Source organism: Protopterus annectens, chromosome 1.part0, assembly GCF_019279795.1.
Source record: "Protopterus annectens isolate FY-2018-M chromosome 1.part0, PAN1.0, whole genome shotgun sequence".
NCBI classification, from domain to species: domain Eukaryota; kingdom Metazoa; phylum Chordata; order Ceratodontiformes; family Protopteridae; genus Protopterus; species Protopterus annectens.
Window position 1 is genome coordinate 1282165039 of NC_056725.1, and position 18779 is coordinate 1282183817.

The following is an 18779-nucleotide window of genomic DNA, read 5'->3' on the forward strand; positions in this document are numbered from 1 at the left end:
CAAATTGTTGTTTCCCTAAACCAATCAATAAGTCTTTCAGGTACTTTGTAATTTCCAGTATTATATCCTCCTTATTCAATAAATTTGGATTAAGAGTCCAATTATAACCTCTTTGTCTCAAAGTATCCTTTACCCCCTTAGTAAAACTCAACAAAATTTTAGAATGGTCTGATATATAACGGGCATGTACAATAACTGTATGTTCTAGATTGATCAATACTCTTGATATGAGGAAGAAATCAATTCTGGACCACATTTTGTGACATGGGGAATAAAAGGTAAAATTGCTTGTACTATTATCATTATTCAGATAGTGAAATGGATCATATAATTGAAAGTCTTCTTTAAGATCATTCAGTGCTAATACAGCATGCTTGTTAAATGCTCTTTGTGGACAAGATCTATCCAACTTCGGATTCTGGTAGGTATTCCAATCACCTCCAACAATTACATAATATCTATCAAATTGTGTTAAAATTGAATTTAGTGATGCTATGAATAATTGTTGATCATTACAGGGAGCATATATATTTAAAAGTAAAATAGGTTTATCAAATAAGGTAGACGAAAGAATAACATAGCACCACCGTCCATTTTTATCTGTATTAGAATCTAATATCTTTTCCTTATACTGATCTTTAATAATTATGGCTACCCCGGCACTATTTGACTTACCTTCAGATACTACTACTTCTCTAATCCATTTCTTTTTTTTAACATCACCCTATTGATCATTCATTAAATGCGTTTCTTGTAGTAGGATAAACCACGCCTTAGCCTGCAACAATACATGTAACACCAGTTTCCTCTTCTTCAAGCTCTGGAGCCCTTTAACGTTCCATGAATCTACTTCCCACATTTCAAAGATTCACTGTAAAATGAAAGTTTTGGAGAGAGAGCATAGAAAAAACAAAAAACAGTAAATTCAAAACCATACATAAACTGGAAGCAATCCTTATATCCCGTCCTCAACCAGTGCATACCCATTCTAACCCCGGACCAGGAGATGTATAGGTCCTGTATAATATAGAATGACAAAGGGTTTAAAAGAAAAAGCAGATATAAAAACACCACAATGTAAAATTTCACACATGTATCACAATTAAGACCTATAAAACCTAACTTCACTACGACAAAGCCTAAACTAAACATTCCCTAACAAACACTGCCATAAACTACATCTCTTTGGTTAATTACTATTTAAAGAAATCAAATTAAAAATGTAACAGTACAGTACATGTAAAAAGAATAAAGTAAAAAAAAAATAATGCACTTTTAGTAGTTGGATTAGCTATGTATACATAAACCACATGCATTAAAAAAGAGAAAAAAAATACATACTAATATATAACCCTATATTAAAGCAAATAGACAGCAAATTGTTAATATCCTTTGTTATACATTCACCTTATACTAGTTTCATAATAAACCAAGCTTCTAACTAAATAAAATAATACAAATAACACAAAACATTAAAAACTATGCTGACAGGTTAAATAAACATTGTTAAATCCCTGCACCCTCTCTAAATAATATAACTACAAAATGTTGACTAAAAGTTAATAAATGAAGTTCCTAACAAGTTCCTATGTGCTTAAATTACTACAGAACAGTGTTATTTAATGTTAAATAAACAAGAGAGTGTTTAAAACAGTTCTCTTCGGTTTTCCAAACCAGGAAATCCTGTGAAATGCTCGCGATGGGGGACCGCTTTTGCAGACGGACTCCCGGAAGTGCCACAGTGAAATCTGCATCCAGCATTTTAAGCACTTCCTGTCTTCCTCCTTGTCAAAAACAGATCTTAGGAGCCATAAAATGTCAGGAAACAAGTGCAGGAGATCAAGATAAGGAAAAGCAAACAGTTTTATTACTCAGGAAAAGGCCTAAAGCAAATGCAAACAAAGGATTATCCAGTCCTCGAAGCACAGTAAACAATGAATCTAGCCTCAGCAACATGCAAATCCCAGCAAAAGTTCAATTCAAGTCTCTGATGCAGGTAAAGCCTTGAAATTTTTAAGAAACAGATTTCTTGCCTCATTTTTGGTGGAAACAGAATGTTTAACCCCATCCACTGTAAATATAAGCATATTAGGATATTTCATTTGAAACTTAATTTGTTTGTCAATAAGAAATTTGCAGTAAGGAGACAGAGACTGTCTAGCCTGTCTGATCTGTATAGGTAAATCCTGTGTCAGAGATATTTTATTGTTTTTCCACATAATATAGCCTCCACCTTGTTTTGCAGTAATAAGTATTCTATTTACATCTTGATAATTAAGCAGTTTAACATACACAGTTCTAGGAAAATTAGATGCTTGTACCTCTCTCAAAGCTCTGTGTGCTCTTTCCACGATGATTTGTTTCACACTATCAGAATCATTTAAAAGCACTGCAAATGTTTGTAGTATGGATGGAATTAGTTCATTATACTGAATGGATTCAGGAATCCCTCTGACAATGATATTGTTTCTCCTGGATCTTGCTTCTAGGTCTGTAAGCTTACTTTGTATAGCCTGCATATCCACATCATGCAGATTAGTTTTTTTTTTTTTTCCAGTAAAACTAATTTGTCCTCAGTATCAGAAATTCGAGCATCCGTCTTATCCATTCTTTCCAGCAACTGAGTACATGAAATTCCAAATGATTGTATTTGACAAGTCAGTTCTTTTAAAGCTTCTTGTATAGGCAGAAGTGCAGTTTTGATATCCTCCATATTTAAAGCTTGATCAGCTTTAGTTTTAGTCCCTAGTTTCTGTTGTTCCTGTGCTTTAGTAATTTTTTGTCGTTTAGTAGTCACATCTTTTTCTGGTGATTGCAATTCCAATAATTTTGTTTTAGTCGTAGTTATATCCATGCTTTTGTCTTCTTTTGACATCTTATTGGAACACAAAAAGTTGCAATATAAAAAGCACATGGTTCCTTTGTGTATTCCTCTCTGCAGAGCTAGCTAATCTGTTGTAATCCAGTGAAATATATTCCTTTTTTCCAGTTTTTCTTCTCAATCCAGGATAAATAAGTGTAGTTAGAATAAGTTTATCGAAGTTTTGATGTTAAAAACTTTATAGTATCCACTCAGGGTTTTGATTTCCTCAGGTTAAATGTAGAGCTGCAGTTCAGCAGTGTTCACAGAACAGCAGCCATCTTTGAATCCCTTAACTTTTCTTTTAATTGTGATTCTTTATTAAAGTTAGTTGTAAGTGGTTAAAGGTATTTTGTTTTGGGATATCACTGCTGCTGTAATTAAATATCTGAGAGGTGATACAAATCATATAATACACATACTTTCATTTGTATAATTATGTGCATGTGTAGAGGGTAATGGCAGTCTGTAGTAATTTATAACAGCAATACAGTTAATGCTGTTAGCTTGCTTAATAACATTTTAAAGGTGCATTTGGGCAATGTGTGTACTGTAGTTGTCATACTGCTTATATATAGTTAGGTTTGTAGGCATTTCTTGGGCTTATGTATTTAAGTATTGTATGCATCTTAACTTTTGCTGTCTTCTACTCCCAGATAAAATCCTTAGCTCATTATTAATTGCTATTGACAACTTCTCCTCTGGTTGATAAGAATATGCCTGACTTGTGTATAAGATTAAAGGAACTATACACATTTTAACTGCTTGTATCTTACTATCCATATCCATATAACAGAACTTACACTTTCTCAGTTTTTGTATTATCATTTATTTAGTCTCTTCCCACATATCCTTAGCTACCACACTAAAATCATTTTAATCCATACTCCTAAATATGTCATATTTTATCATGTCCCCATAAATATGAATATTGATGAACTGATTTGTGTGTGGGTACATAATTTACAGCTATTGCCTTCATTTTAGCTTCATTAATTTTGAATCCCAAAAAGATTTGAAACTGCCTTAAAATGTTCCACAACAGTGTAATGTCCTTTTCTGTTTTTTTCTCAGGAATAAAATAATCGTGCAAACAGAGCCAGCTTTTCTTGACTACCATGCCAATTATATCCTTGAATTTCTGAGTCCCTTATTTTCTTTGCCAATGGTTCTAAATATAATGCAAATAATGAAGGGAAAGAGGACATCCATGCCTGGTTCCTCTGCTCAAGCAGATATTATCATAGAGGAAACACCCACTTTAATTTTCCCCTCTGATCCCTCATATGTCCTCCTAATCAACCTTATACTTTTATCAGGGAATGCAAAAGCTTCCATTGCTCTGCTCATAAAGTCCCAGCTTACTCTGTCAAAACCTTTCTCTGCATCAAGACCCACCAACAACAATGGTAATTTCTTACATTCTGCTTCCATCTGGATCATCAGTGTTCTGTTAATGCTGTTGAATGTTTGTCTCCCCTCCAGAAAACCACATTGATCCATATCTATCAATTTTGGCATCACTTTGCCATTCTTTTAGCCATTATAGACATAAACCCTTTATAATCGTAGTTTAGTATTGAGATGGGCCTGTATGAAGCTGGATCTGATGGATCTTTACCATCTTTAGGTATTACAGCTATCAGCACTTTCTTACAGGATGATGGTACTTCTCCTCCTCTTAAACTACTCTTAAACAAAACCTTCCAGATCTTCATCGTTTTTTTCCTCCTAGCTTCTAAGCTTCTACAGGAATGCCATCTATACCTGGGGACTTTCCTATAGATTGGTTAAACATCACCATTTTTATCTCATCTCCTCCTATCCTAACTGTTAGAAATTGAGCCTCGTGTACTTCTAACCTTGGCATATTTAATTCTTCCATAAAGATTTCCATTTGTACCTTTTCTTGATTTTCATATTTCTCTGCTTTATATAGACTTTCATAGAATTTCAAAATGTTTGTAATACTTCTAAAGGATCTCTTGTTATCTTCCTTGTTATAAGCTCCCTAAGCTTGGCAGCAGCCATTTCTACTTTCTGTTGCCTGAGTTGTTATGATAAAAGTTTTTGTGCTCTGGAGTTATTATAAAAAAAGCACAGCAATATTTCTAAGCGTATGCATATTATCGAGGTAACCCCTTATTTTCTGTTTAGCATTCTGCAGTTGCTTCTCTTCTTGTTCCATGAGATTCCATCTATTTTGCAATACTTTAACATTTGTCAGGCCCTCTAAATAATTCTACTTCTTAACCATATCGCCCTTTCTTTTATTTCCATCCAATTTTACACTCCACTTTCATTTTATCCCTCTCCCTAGCTATGTTTTCAGAAGAAATTTCTATCTTCTCTAATAGTGCCTGAATAATTTCCACTACCCATTCCTTAAATTTCTCTCTTTTCAATAGATAGGTGGGAAAGTGCCAGTGTCTCATTTTTATTTCATTACCCTGTGTTTTTATATTAGTTATTACTGGCACATGATCTGAAATAGTTATTGGGTGCATATCAAGACCTTCAATTAAATGCACATGGTCCTGTGAAATGTAAAATCTGTCTAGCCTAGCCCAGTTTCTGTATCTTGGAGAATAATATGTAAATTCACTCCGAACTCCTAGTACTGAATTCACATCTTCCATGCCAAATATTTTCATACATTTCTTCAAAAATCTACTCTCCTTTGTTATATTTTCCCTTCTGGGCCCCAAGACACATCTTCACTATTGCAAATCAAATTCCAGTATTCCAATCCCCACCTATAAGTAATATTCCTTACTGAAATCTGATTATTTCTCTTAGCATTTTCTTAAACTCCATTATAGCAGTTTTATGTGGAATATAAATACATGCCAATGTAATCCTCCTCCCTTGCCAGTAGCCCCTTAGTAGTACAAATCTACCATTTTTTTATCTTTTTCTGTTGCTATTGGAGCTCCTCTTGCACTATTCTTCTTTTCCTTTGCCCCAGGTATTCTGCTGAATAATCATCCTGAAAACCTTTCTGTATCAAATTTACATGTCCAGTTCTTTCCAAGTGTGTCTCCTGTAGCATAACTATTTACACTCTACATTTATTAATGTAGTTCACTACTCTTTCTTTTTTGTATTTAACTATGAGAACCTTGACATTTAAAGACATCATAGAAAGCATCATTGTATTAAAAAGTTATTATTCCCACCTTTTATGTAAAACAGCTCTTTTGTTAATTGTCTAGTTCCAGCTTTTGTGTTACATGCATACACTGTTTGGCAGAGTGATTTTTTGTACAGTTGTTTCTTGTCATATCCATTTGCACCTATGTCACATCTTACAATTTGTTTTGTTTTATTGAAAGTCCTCAAAAAAATAAAAACACACACCCAATATCCCACTAAAACCTATTAACTTAATAATAGCACACAAAACTATGTATATCTTCAGATATTGAAGTTTTACCCTCCTAATAGGAACAAATGTTCCAAACTGACAGCCACACTCATAGACTTGAATTAACCTAAAAGAAAGGTTATCCATGGTAAGATGCATGGTGCAGCCTGTGCTTCAAGTAAGTGCTGTCTGGTTTTGTCTTATCTTTATAGCTCTCCTAGTTTTTTTTTAATTTCTCCAAATCTTTTGGGTTTCTAATACCATGACTGGAATGGACCCCATTCCTAAGACAAAGTACAATTAAAGTTCATGAAATTACTATTGTTTCACTCTTTGATGTCAGCCAAAAGTGCTCCTTCTGTAATTAGTACAGTGTTACATGTATTGGTAGCATATATAAATATGATTGTAGACTCTTTTTTTATAAGACCTGTTGATCCAGTTTACATTCATTTGATCAAGTGCATATTGCTCGATCAGGTATAACATCGACTTTTATGTGCAAATCTCATAATGCCGAATGGTTGGAATGTCATAAACAACACCAAATTCAACATTTCCGACCGCTCTACCACCTAAATGAGAGCTACTTAAAAAGGGGGCAATATTTTACGATTCACAACTCTCGCAATCGCTTTTTTGAGATTTTGCCCCACTGCTTTCGACAATACCCGATCGACCAACTACTGTCCGATCAAATGCATGTATACCATTGCTCCTACTACTATTACAACTATCTGGGTATCTTTCTTCCACAATGTTCTCATTTCTGCTTGTAAATCCTGATATTTTATAAATTTGTGTCTCTCTGTACACAGGACACAGTAGTCGCTGGGTGTGGCGATTTCAATGATCAATGCTTTTGTCTTCTTTTCTTGGACCACTATATCTGGTTTTCTAACATCTATCTTTTTAACTGTTGGTAATGGATGATCCCATGTGATGTAGACTTCATCATTTTCTATGATTCTTTGTGGCTCATGTTTCCAGTGTTTTTCAGCCTTTTCAATAACATAATGTTTGCACAATCCCCAGTGCAGCAATCTTGCAACATTATTATGTATCAGTATACAGTCCTTCTGCCATTAATATGTCACAACCAGCAATGAGGTGTGCAACTGTTTCCAATTCAGTTTTACAAAACCTACATTTGTCTGTTTCTCCCACATGTTCAATGGACTTTGTAAACCAGCATGTATGTGCCAACTATCTTGGGCTGCCAATATCAACCTTTCATCTTTTGATTTGAATTCACCTCTTCTTAACCATTCCTGTGTACATTCCTGATCAACATGAGGTTCTTCAAGAAGTTTTCTAAACTTGCAACTATATTTATGCGTTTTCTACATTTCTTGCCTTTTCATCTGGTCCTTCACCTTATATTCTTTCTTTTTTCTATTAGCACATTAAGTTGCTGCCTGATTTTTATCTACTTCTGGTTTGATTTCCATTCCTGCTTGATGCCGATATGTGTCTTATAGATTCATAGGTTCATGGGTGGGTACTAGGCTATTGGTCCTAGGGTCTATATAAGCCTAGCCAAAAAGGTACCCTGGCTTTCACCACCCAAGAAAATTATTTTTCTGTTCCACCTGTCGAGCAGAGCCACAGAAGTGATCCCCCGGATGAATTTCCTATTTCCCATCCAATCAAGATTTTTCTTGAAGAGTGCTAATGAGGAGCTTTGTTTGATATAGATAGTTAGTTTTTTCCAGAGTATGGAAGTCTCTGGGACAGGAATCTATCCCTCCAGCATGTTCTGTTTATTGTGGTGATAAGGTTTAGGTCCCTAGAGCATGTAGCTCAGAGGGATTGGGATTTCTTTGAGTGGAGCATGTCCAACAGCTCTGGGTTTGACATAGTTTTGTATGTTAGGCAGAGATCACCTTTGAGTAGGTGATATGCAATGAAGTAAAGCTGGAGTTTTTTGAGACGGTCTGTATAGGGCATCTGTTTGATTCCTGTAATCCTCTTTGTGAGATATTTCTGCGGCCTTTCCAGTTGTTGTAGATGTATTGTGAGGTACATACCAAAGGGGGCATTGTACTCTATAATGGGTCTAATAAGTGATGAGTAGAGGGGAACAATGACCTCTTTATTCCTGAATGAGAAACCTTTTGTGAGGTGAGGTGTGCCACATAGAAGGATTTCCTGACTATTGTGGCGATGTGATTATCAAAGGAAAGACTACTGTCCACCTGTGTCCCAAGGTCTCTTGTCATACTTTCGGTGTTAAGTAGACTACCGCCTATGTGTTAGTTCATGGGTACAAAGTTTTTACCAAAGGGGATGACAATGTACTTTTTGGCATTGAGCTTGAGGCCATAGCTTTGACACCAGGCATCTGTCTCAGTGAGGTCCTTTTGCAGGATGTCCACATCATTAGGAGTTTCAATTATGGCTCCTAGTTTGCAGTCATCTACGAACTTCATTAGCCAAAGACCTTCTGTGTTAGCCTGTACTTCAGAGAAGTAAATACCAAACAGGAGAGGACCCAGGACTGAACCCTGTGGTACTCCACTTGTCACTGGTCTGAAGTCGGATTTGGAGTATGCTACTTTCACAGTGTGTGTTCTGTCAGTGAGGCAATTGGCAACCCATCTTGTGACATAGGGTTTTATACCTAGTTTAGTGAGTTCATCTATAATTCCAGAGTAGGGGATAGTGTTGAAAGCCTTGGCGTGATCTAGATAGGCTGTGTGAACCACCTTACCCTCGTCTATGGCTTTGCTGACTGCTTCAAAGAAGTCTATCAGGTTTACGAGACATGATCTTCCTTTTACAACCTTGAACTAGGTGGGGTCCAGAGTTTGGAGATTACCAATGTCTTTGTTTATACATTCTATGATGATACATTCCATGGCCTTGCAGACCAGGCTCATCAGGCTAATGGGGCGGTAGTTCCCAGGGTTTGTGGTGGCTCCCCCTTTGTGGAGTGGGATAACTGTCACTGTGCACCAATCAGTGGGCACAAAGCCTGAGGTGAGGCTATGATTGAACATGGTACATAAGTGGAGTGCCAGTTCGTTCTGTAGTTCATGTAGAATGCAGCCTGGGATGTTGTCAGGTCCCATGGATGCTGTGTTCTTGGCTTTGGAGAGTGTGATAACAGGAACTTTGCATTCTTCCGGTATAGAGATGGGCTCTTTAGGGGGTTAGAGAGGGGTGTAAAGTTAGCACTGAACCTATCTGCCAGGATGTTGGCAATATCAGTTGGTTCTGTATATTTAGTGCCATTGTGCTGTAATTCAGAGCAGATCTGAGTGTTGCCTTTGAGATTCTTGACATAGCTATAGAATGCTTTGTGGTTGTCTTTAGAATCAGTGGCAATTTTGTTTTCCTAACTAGCTATGGAGGATTTTATGAGGGATCTCAGCTTCTTACTGAGGCTGACCAGGGAGTTCCTCCAATCATGGGATTTTACTCTTTTTTGCAACAGTTTCTTTCTTCTGTTATAGAGTTTGTTTATGGCAGGGAACCACCAGATTGGCTTCCTTTTTTTGGTTCTGTTAGGGATAGCACAATCCATGTACTCGTGTAAGTGCTTATAAAGCGCATTTGTGTAGGATTCAACAGCAGTACTTCTATTGTCCATTTGCATGGGTGTCGTGAAGTTTGCCACTTGTCTTAAGAAGTGTGAAGTTGGCTTTGGAAAATTTTTTTATGGTGGTTTTTCTAATGCTGTGTGGGGGCAGGATGTGGATGTCTAGGGTGTTTAGCTTGTGGTCGGATCTGACCAATGAAGAATTGATCTCTGGTGGAACATCGGTCATCCATGTTGGTAATGACCATGTCTAGGATATTGCTGCCCCTCGTGGGGGTGTGGATAAATTGATCCAAGGCACTGGAATTTATGAATTCCAGAAAATGTTGACCAAAAGAGTTGGTACATGAGTAGTTTTCCCAGTTAATGGTGGGGTAGTTGAAATCGCCCATTATTAGGGTGTTTGGTTATACCCTAATATTTTCCAGTGTATCAAGAAATGAGGAGTGGAAATCCTGGGGCATGGTGAGGGATCTGTAGCAAGCTACAATTTGGATTGCGGTCTTACCCAGAGCTAGTTGCACTTGGATAATCTTGGATGCATTATGCTGAGCAACTAGCCTGGAGGTGTGGATATCCTTAATGAATATGGACACGCCTCTGCCTTTAGTATTTCAGTCCAAGTTAGGTGACCGAAAGGTGTGGTATGAATTATAGCCTGGTAATGCAGTGGTGCTCTCTGGAGCCTTGAACCAGGTCTCTGTCACTGCACAGATGTCGATGTTCTCCATTTTAAGAAGTACCTCGAGTGAGTGCATTTTGAGGTTTAGACTTCTAGCATTGAGTAGCATACCCTTAGATTTTGCTTGCTTGTACCTGTTACAGTGGTGAATTTGTCATTTGAACCTTGCCTAAAAAAGGCACTATAGGCCTATATTCTGCTAGATTAAGCAGAGAAGTCATCTTAGATTTATTCTCCTCATGTTTCAAAACTTTCACTACATTTGGGCCTTGCGAGGTCAGCAGATATGTGTAGAGTCCCTTGATTGCAAATCTACACATTTAATCAGTTTCAAGGAGGTCCATCCCTCCTTCGGAATGGGGCCTATATAATCTTGGTATGCACTGACTTTTATAGATCATTTGGTGAGCATGAAGCATCCTTCTTGTTTTAATATCTTATCGATCCAACACATTTTGGGGCCAATCAATTACTCCAAAACTGTAAGTTAGGACAGGAAGAGTAAATTGGTTTATAGCTTGGATTGCATTCCCAGATGTCAATGCTGTTTTCAGGATTAATTTAAGTCTTCTAAAGTATTCCTTACTAAGTTTTATTCTCATTTGCTCATGTATTATTGCTGATCCTTCATCAATTGCCAAATATTTATACTCTCCCTTTTGCTCAAGTTCTTTTATATCACATTTTTGTCCCAATCTGATGTTTTCCTGGTGCTGCAGTTTTCCTGCTTTAAAGGTTGCTTTTGCACATTTGTAGAGGCCAAATGACATTCTAATATCATCTGAAAAAGTTTTGACAACCTGCAGCTGTGCTTTCAATTCCTCATCTGATGAGCTATACAGTTTTAAATCATCAACAAAGAGAAGATGAGAAGTCTTTAGACTTTGTTGTTTTCTAGGAGCCAAATTATAGCCATGGCCTAAGCTGTTAAGTAGACAGCTTAATGGATTAAGGGCAAGGCAGAATAGCAACAGTGACAGAGAGTCACCCTGGAATATCCCCCTTTGAATTTTTATCCCTGGGATAATAATTTGTCCTTTATCATGGCTTAATTGCAAAGTGGTTTGCCACTGTTTCATGGTCACTGTAATATAATCAGTCAGTGTAGGGTGTATTTTATACATTTTAAGCACTCATTTATCCATGAATGTGAGACACTATCAAATGCTTTTTTGTAGTCAATCCAGAAAATGTTACCATCCTTAATGAATATGGACACGCCTCTGCCTTTAGTATTTCGGTCCAAGTTCTTCCCCTTTTTACAGTTCTCCACTATGACTTTAACAGCAAATGATCCTTTTTTTCCCATATGACTTTCTTTTATTGCCCTTTTGTTCTACTGCCATAATTGAGTTTTCTTCCAAATTACTATAAACTCTGTCAGCATCAATTCTCATGTATAGTTTATATGTCATCAGAAGGCAAGTTATTGGTCTATAATTTTTGGGGTAGCTTGCAGGTTGACTCTTAAGCAGGAGAACTGTTTTACCTGTTGTCAGCCAGGTTGGTGTCTATTTGGACTGCACATATAAATAGTTCTTACTTATGGCTAAATCTTCATGCAAAGATGTTAGAACATTTAACCAAAGATTAGGTACTGCATCTGGGCCTGGGGTTTTCCAATTAGAGGCTTTTCTTAACTTTGCTTCAATCTCTGTGGCTGTTACTTCATCCCATTTCATATCCTGTAGCTTTAAACTTTAAGCTTTCTTATTCTTTCTTTTACTTCTTCTATCCATTTAGCATCTTTGTTATGTTCCACAGGATCTTCATAGATATTTCTCCAAAATGCATCTATTTCTTCTTTTTTTGCAGTCTTTCAATTCCTTTTACCTTGTTTCCCAATTCTCTATAAAACTTTTTTTTGGGTCATCAATAAATTGCTTATTTTGTACTTTTCCTTTATATTTATCTGTGCATCTTCTAAGTTTTTCTGCCTGTGCTGAAATTTTTAGTTTGTTATTTGCAATAGTACATGATAGATCCTGGTCTGTTCTAATACTGCACATTGCTTTTATCACATCTATCTTTCTTAACATTTTTGTTTATCTATTCCCTCTTCTATAGTCTTCTAACAGTGATACTTTTTGTCTTAATTGCTTTATAGTTTTCTCTGTTTGATACTTCCATGATGGTATTCAATTTCTCCCCTTCCTTTCCCTCACTACCCTGTGTTCTTGTGGTAGAACTTTATCAGTTATTAATTTAGCTGCACAATAATATATAATGTTTTCTTCTGTTATATCGCATGGATCTGTATGGACAGTCCTAATTACGGTGTTCATTTGTTTTATCAGACTTCTGACTTTTGGGCTTTTATTGACCTTCTGCAGTCTATTTCTTTTGTTGATCTTTTTTTTTCTCAAAAATCTCTTTATTGATTTATAGAATATAACCAAACATCAAACAACAAATTGTACATTTAGTCATTTAGGAGTTGCTTAAAGTTATACAACTTGTAAAGGTCATGCCAACTCATGAAAGTGAAAAAAATAAACACCAAACATTATATACAATATATACAAGTGGTAACCAAATTGCAAAAGATAAAATAATATTATGAACATATGAGTAAGTGAAGTATGTGAATGAATAAATCCCACACTGAACAAAAATATAAGTTTAGAATCTGTTAGTCATAATTAATAATAGAAAGGACCTTCTCCAAAACTTTATTATTTAAAGCCATTTTTTTAGGACTTTTTAACAAAGTCTTATGTGCTGAAATGTACAAGTAAGCCATTGTTCTAAAGGCATTCCAATTCAGTTTAGTATGGTCAAGCCAATTTCTGGAAATGTAAAGTTTTATAAGAGAGCAAATAAATATGAACACATGTGTGTCTGATTTAGAAAGATGTAATATAGGTATGTGAAGAATTGCAGTTTCCCAGGATAAAGTGGATTTATGATAACCCCTTTTCTGTAACCTTACTTTCAAGGAAGTCCAAAGTTTATGTGAGTAATGGCAATACCAAAAAATATGTAAAAGGTCAGCATCAGGAAAGGAGCAACAAGGGCAAGAAGGAGAATTATTAGCATCAAATTTATTAAGTTTGAAGGGAGTATAATAAGCATTATTATTTTTCATCAATTGGGTATAGAACAGGTTTCTTGAAAGGAGAGTGTTCCAGAGTGTTTCTAATGGCCAAGAGTTTTTGTTTCTCATTTAATTGAGAATTATGTTTGTCCCAGAAGTTAGAAAAGAGACATAACGAATCTTGTATTAATTTATTTATTAGTCTAAACTGTGCTCCATATCTTGAATTATTCCTATACACAATTTAGTAATTTCTTTATTAGAAAGCAAGTTATTGTTCATTGTCCAACAATTCCGTTTAAATATATGAGCAGACTTGAAATCTAGATTTAATTTTAATAAAATTCTAGAGTGATCCGAAAGAAATCTAGGCTCAGTAATAAAATCCAATAATAAATGTGAAAGAGAATTAGATAAGAGAAAGAAATCTAATCTTGACCAAGAATGATAACATTTTGAATAATAGGTGTATATATATTTTTTCCTTTGAATATTTAATAAGTTGTAAAGGGTCTATAAGATTATATTCCATTATTAAATCTTCAAGAGCTAAAGATGCTTGTTGGTTATATGAAGAGAAAGAGCTAGTTCGGTCCATGTCAGGGTTAATTACAGCATTCCAATCTCCACCCACTACAACATAATGATCTTTGTAGGAAGAGAGAATATTATATATTTGTAAAATGAAAATATGTTGATAATTACAAGGACCATAAAGATTTAGTATCAGAAGTGGTTTATCAAGATTATGTATATTAGTAGTAAAGTAGCACCATCTACCCTCCTTGTCATATTTTTCTTCGGTAATAATCCCCTGAAATTTTTGTTTAATTATGATAGCCACCCCCCTGGAATTAGAAGTATCCCCAGAGGCTATTATTTTTTGGATCCATTTTTTATTTGTTCCTTTATACCAATCCTCTCTAGGTATATGTGTTTCTTGTAAAAAAACAAATATTGGCTTGGGATTTATAAATTAAATGAAACAATAAAGATTTCTTATCCTTATTCTGGATCCCTCTTACATTCCAGGAGTCCATTATTAACAGACTAGTCATATATCAATCTAAGGACCGTTAAGAGAAATGTAGTAAGTCAAATAGTTTATATATAAAGAGAAATTGAAGGAGAATATCAAAAAAATCTTATTTTTAATAAGATGATATTTCTGAGTAGATGTATGTGTCAGCATAGGATTAAGTTCAAACTCATTATCTTCCTTCATCCCTAACCTAGTGCCTACCCACCTAAACTTAACTAAAAAAGGAAGACAAAAAGATCAAAATATAAGAGAAGATAATACAACAAATTTTTTTTTTTTTTTTTTTTTTTTTTTTTTTTTTTTTTTTTTTTTTTTTTTTTTTTTTTTTTTTTTTTTTTTTTTTTTTTTTTTTTTTTTTTTTTTTTTTTTTTTTTTTTTTTTTTTTTTTTTTTTTTTTTTTTTTTTTTTTTTTTTTTTTTTTTTTTTTTTTTTTTTTTTTTTTTTTTTTTTTTTTTTTTTTTTTTTTTTTTTTTTTTTTTTTTTTTTTTTTTTTTTTTTTTTTTTTTTTTTTTTTTTTTTTTTTTTTTTTTTTTTTTTTTTTTTTTTTTTTTTTTTTTTTTTTTTTTTTTTTTTTTTTTTTTTTTTTTTTTTTTTTTTTTTTTTTTTTTTTTTTTTTTTTTTTTTTTTTTTCCCCCCCCCCCCCCCCCCCCCCCCCCCCCCCCCCCCCCCCCCCCCCCCCCCCCCCCCCCCCCTCCCCCCCCCCCCCCCCCCCCCCCCCCCCCCCCCCCCCCCCCCCCCCCCCCCCCCCCCCTTCCCCCCCCCCCCCCCCCCCCCCCCCCCCCCCCCCCCCCACCCCAAATACCCCCCCCCCCCCCCCCCCCCCCCCCCCCCCCTTTGCTTCAATCTCTGTGGCTGTTACTTCATCCCATTTCATATCCTGTAGCTTTAAACTTTAAGCTTTCTTATTCTTTCTTTTACTTCTTCTATCCATTTAGCATCTTTGTTATGTTCCACAGGATCTTCATAGATATTTCTCCAAAATGCATCTATTTCTTCTTTTTTTGCAGTCTTTCAATTCCTTTTACCTTGTTTCCCAATCCTCTATAAAACTTTTTTTGGGTCATCAATAAATTGCTTATTTTGTACTTTTCCTTTATATTTATCTGTGTATCTTCTAAGTTTTTTCTGCCTGTGCTAAAATTTTTAGTTTGTTATTTGCAATAGTACATGATAGATCCTGGTCTGTTCTAATACTGCACATTGCTTTTATCACATCTATCTTTCTTAGCATTTTTGTTTATCTATTCCCTCTTCTATAGTCTTCTAACAGTGATACTTTTTGTCTTAATTGCTTTATAGTTTTCTCTGTTTGATACTTCCATGATGGTATTCGATTTCTCCCCTTCCTTTCCCTCACTACCCTGTGTTCTTGTGGTAGAACTTTATCAGTTATTAATTTAGCTGCACAATAATATATAATGTTTTTTTCTGTTATATCGCATGGATCTCTATGGACAGTCCTAATTACGGTGTTCATTTGTTTTATCAGACTTCTGACTTTTGGGCTTTTATTGACCTTCTGCAGTCTATTTCTTTTGTTGATATAGCTATCTATGTCTATTAACTCAAGCAACTCTTCTCTTAGCTCATTTTCTTCCAAACTGAGGGCACACCCCCTTGTTTTCCATTTCCTGTGGGCATTCTATGGAAGGCTCTATAGCATCTTCCTGTGGCACCTTCTCTTCAATTTCATCCTGTGCCATCCGTTGATCTGTCATATGGGAACTCACTGGCGTATCACTCCACAACATTGACTGCATCAGAGTTTCCACAGTTTCCTGTTCCTTCTCTTGCTGTCTAACTTCAAGTGAACATTTGTACTGGTTTCCTGTGGAAGGTTCCAAAATATCTTGATATAGTAGCTGACCAATTGCTTCCTGTTCCACTGCTTTCATCTTAATTTGGATATCCATTGCTCTATCCTGTTGTGGTTCTTTCGGCATTAGATTTTCTACACTTAATCCTTCACTTTGCAGGTGTTCCATAGCTTCAATTTCTATTTCATGAACTTCTTCATTACTAATTTCCTTTTCTATTTTTCCTCTTTGTCTTCTTATTTTTTTGTATTGTTAAAGTCTTCCATATCAGGATTCCTTTGCTTGTATTTCTCTTCAAATATCTTTGGTGCTGCCCTTTTTGTATTGGTTAGTTTTGCGTTCTCCTTTATATAAATATTGCACCATATTAAATCTCTTTTTCGTTCCCATGTCCATATTTCTTCTTCGGATGTCTCCTGATTTTCCTGCTTCTCCTTACTTTGGGGACTCACTCCATCATGCTGTGATGTAATCTGTGTTAGACCTGCTACATTAAATCCTTCACTTCGCAGGCACTCCATAACTTCAACTTTTATTTTTTTTTTTTAACTTCTGTTTTACTAATATTTTTTTCTATGTTCCGTCTTTATGACATTATTTTTTATTGTGAAATTTTCCATATCTGGATACCTTTGCCTGTATTTCTCTTCAAATATTTTTGGGGCTGCCTTCTTTATATTGATTAATTTGGCTTTCTCCTTTGCATAAATATTGCACCATATCAAATCTCTCTTTCTTTCCCATGTCCATATTTCTTGTTTATACTTTTCAAAAATATCTAGGTTTTGTTGTTTACATTTCCATACTTCCTCAGATGCGTGTTTTTCCAAACAGATCAAAGTTTCCTGATCTATATACTGTTTTTCAAAAATCTGTGGTATTAATGAACACAATTTTTTATTTGAAGCTTCTGACAGTTTTTTCTGTGGAAGCATTTTTCTTTCCTCTAATTTATCTCTTAATCTGTTTGTATATCCTGTGCCTAGAAATTCTGGGCTTTTTGAATAATAGTAAAAATACAACATTTCTTTCTTATCCTCAATAGTCTATGCTATCATCTTTATGGCTCCTCTTTGGCCTATCAGTTTTTGTGATTTTTGTGGACTGCTACTTCCCTCTACAACAAGGTGCCCATCCTCCCCCTGGGCCTGGCCTAGCCCCATTGTAGGAATGTTTCTGTATTTTGTGGATTCTACACTGTCATTCGTTTCTAGTCCTGGCACCAGTGCGCCTATCAGGATTGTGCACTTTTTTATCCTGGGTCTTGTGCACCCAGCTATCCTTTTTAGTCTTTGACCTACTTCTGTCCATGATATATGCTATATAAGTACAGTCTATATATCAGTGTCACCTTGGTGAGATTTTATGAAAGACAGAGTCCACTTCATGAAGGTACTCACCAAGACTTGAGAATGAATTCAATTTTAGCACTACTACTACTCTCCTTTGCTTGCTGATTTTTCATCTCTCCATTCAGACTCCCAGCTGAGTAAACACTTGAATGTTTCAGAGAACATTATCTCCTCACCATTTCTCTTTATCAAATTGTCTCCAGGAGACATGATGACCAGATTCAGAAATGCCACTAAACATACATTTATTTGCTAGAAGAAAGTCTTATAATATTCAATATTCTTTTTCATTTACTTGCTTTCTCTTAACACTTGTTACTAGATCAAGCTAAGGGCCTTAATCCAGTAATTTTCTCTTTTCTTATGCTCTCTTAACCAGACTTTTGTTGTTTCTTTTTTTAAATTGCAGTGCCTATTTTTTTAAGCTAAACAAGGAGAAAGAGAGAAGAAGGGTGAAAGAAAAAAAGAAAAAAAGGAGCACCTGTTTACATTAGTATCTCCATTATATTTAAAAATAACCAAGAAAACTTTACTTTATAGTATGCAAAGAAAGTCATGCACTATAAAAATAGTACCATTAATAAAAACATTTGTTTTACTTACAGTTTACTCTCTCCCTCCTCTTCCCATCTCCTAAGTATTTTTCCAAATATTAATGACATGAAGTAGGGCATATACTTTAGAGTCCCCTATAAGTTTAACAAAGTCCAAAAGATTCCAATATTTCCAGATTTTCTTGTTCTGTCATATTTCACAAATATAATTATTGTTTTGAAATCCTACATTTATCAATTTTTGCCTTCTCTCAAGCATTTTCCATTGAAACATTGGGAACAGATTTAACTGACACAATCTCTCTGTGGTCTTTATTACCAGAACAAGAAGTAGAATTTCCTTCTGTTTCACAACTCACTTTTTGTTGGACAAACTTTTGTATTTCCTCCTTAGCATGTACTGCATAAAAAAAGTATTTTGTCCCTCCAGGGAAGAATACTTTGAAAATATCTGGGTACAACAGTTTGAATCTCACACCTGCTTCTCAACATTTCCTAATAGTGGACTAAATTTGCTCCTCTTC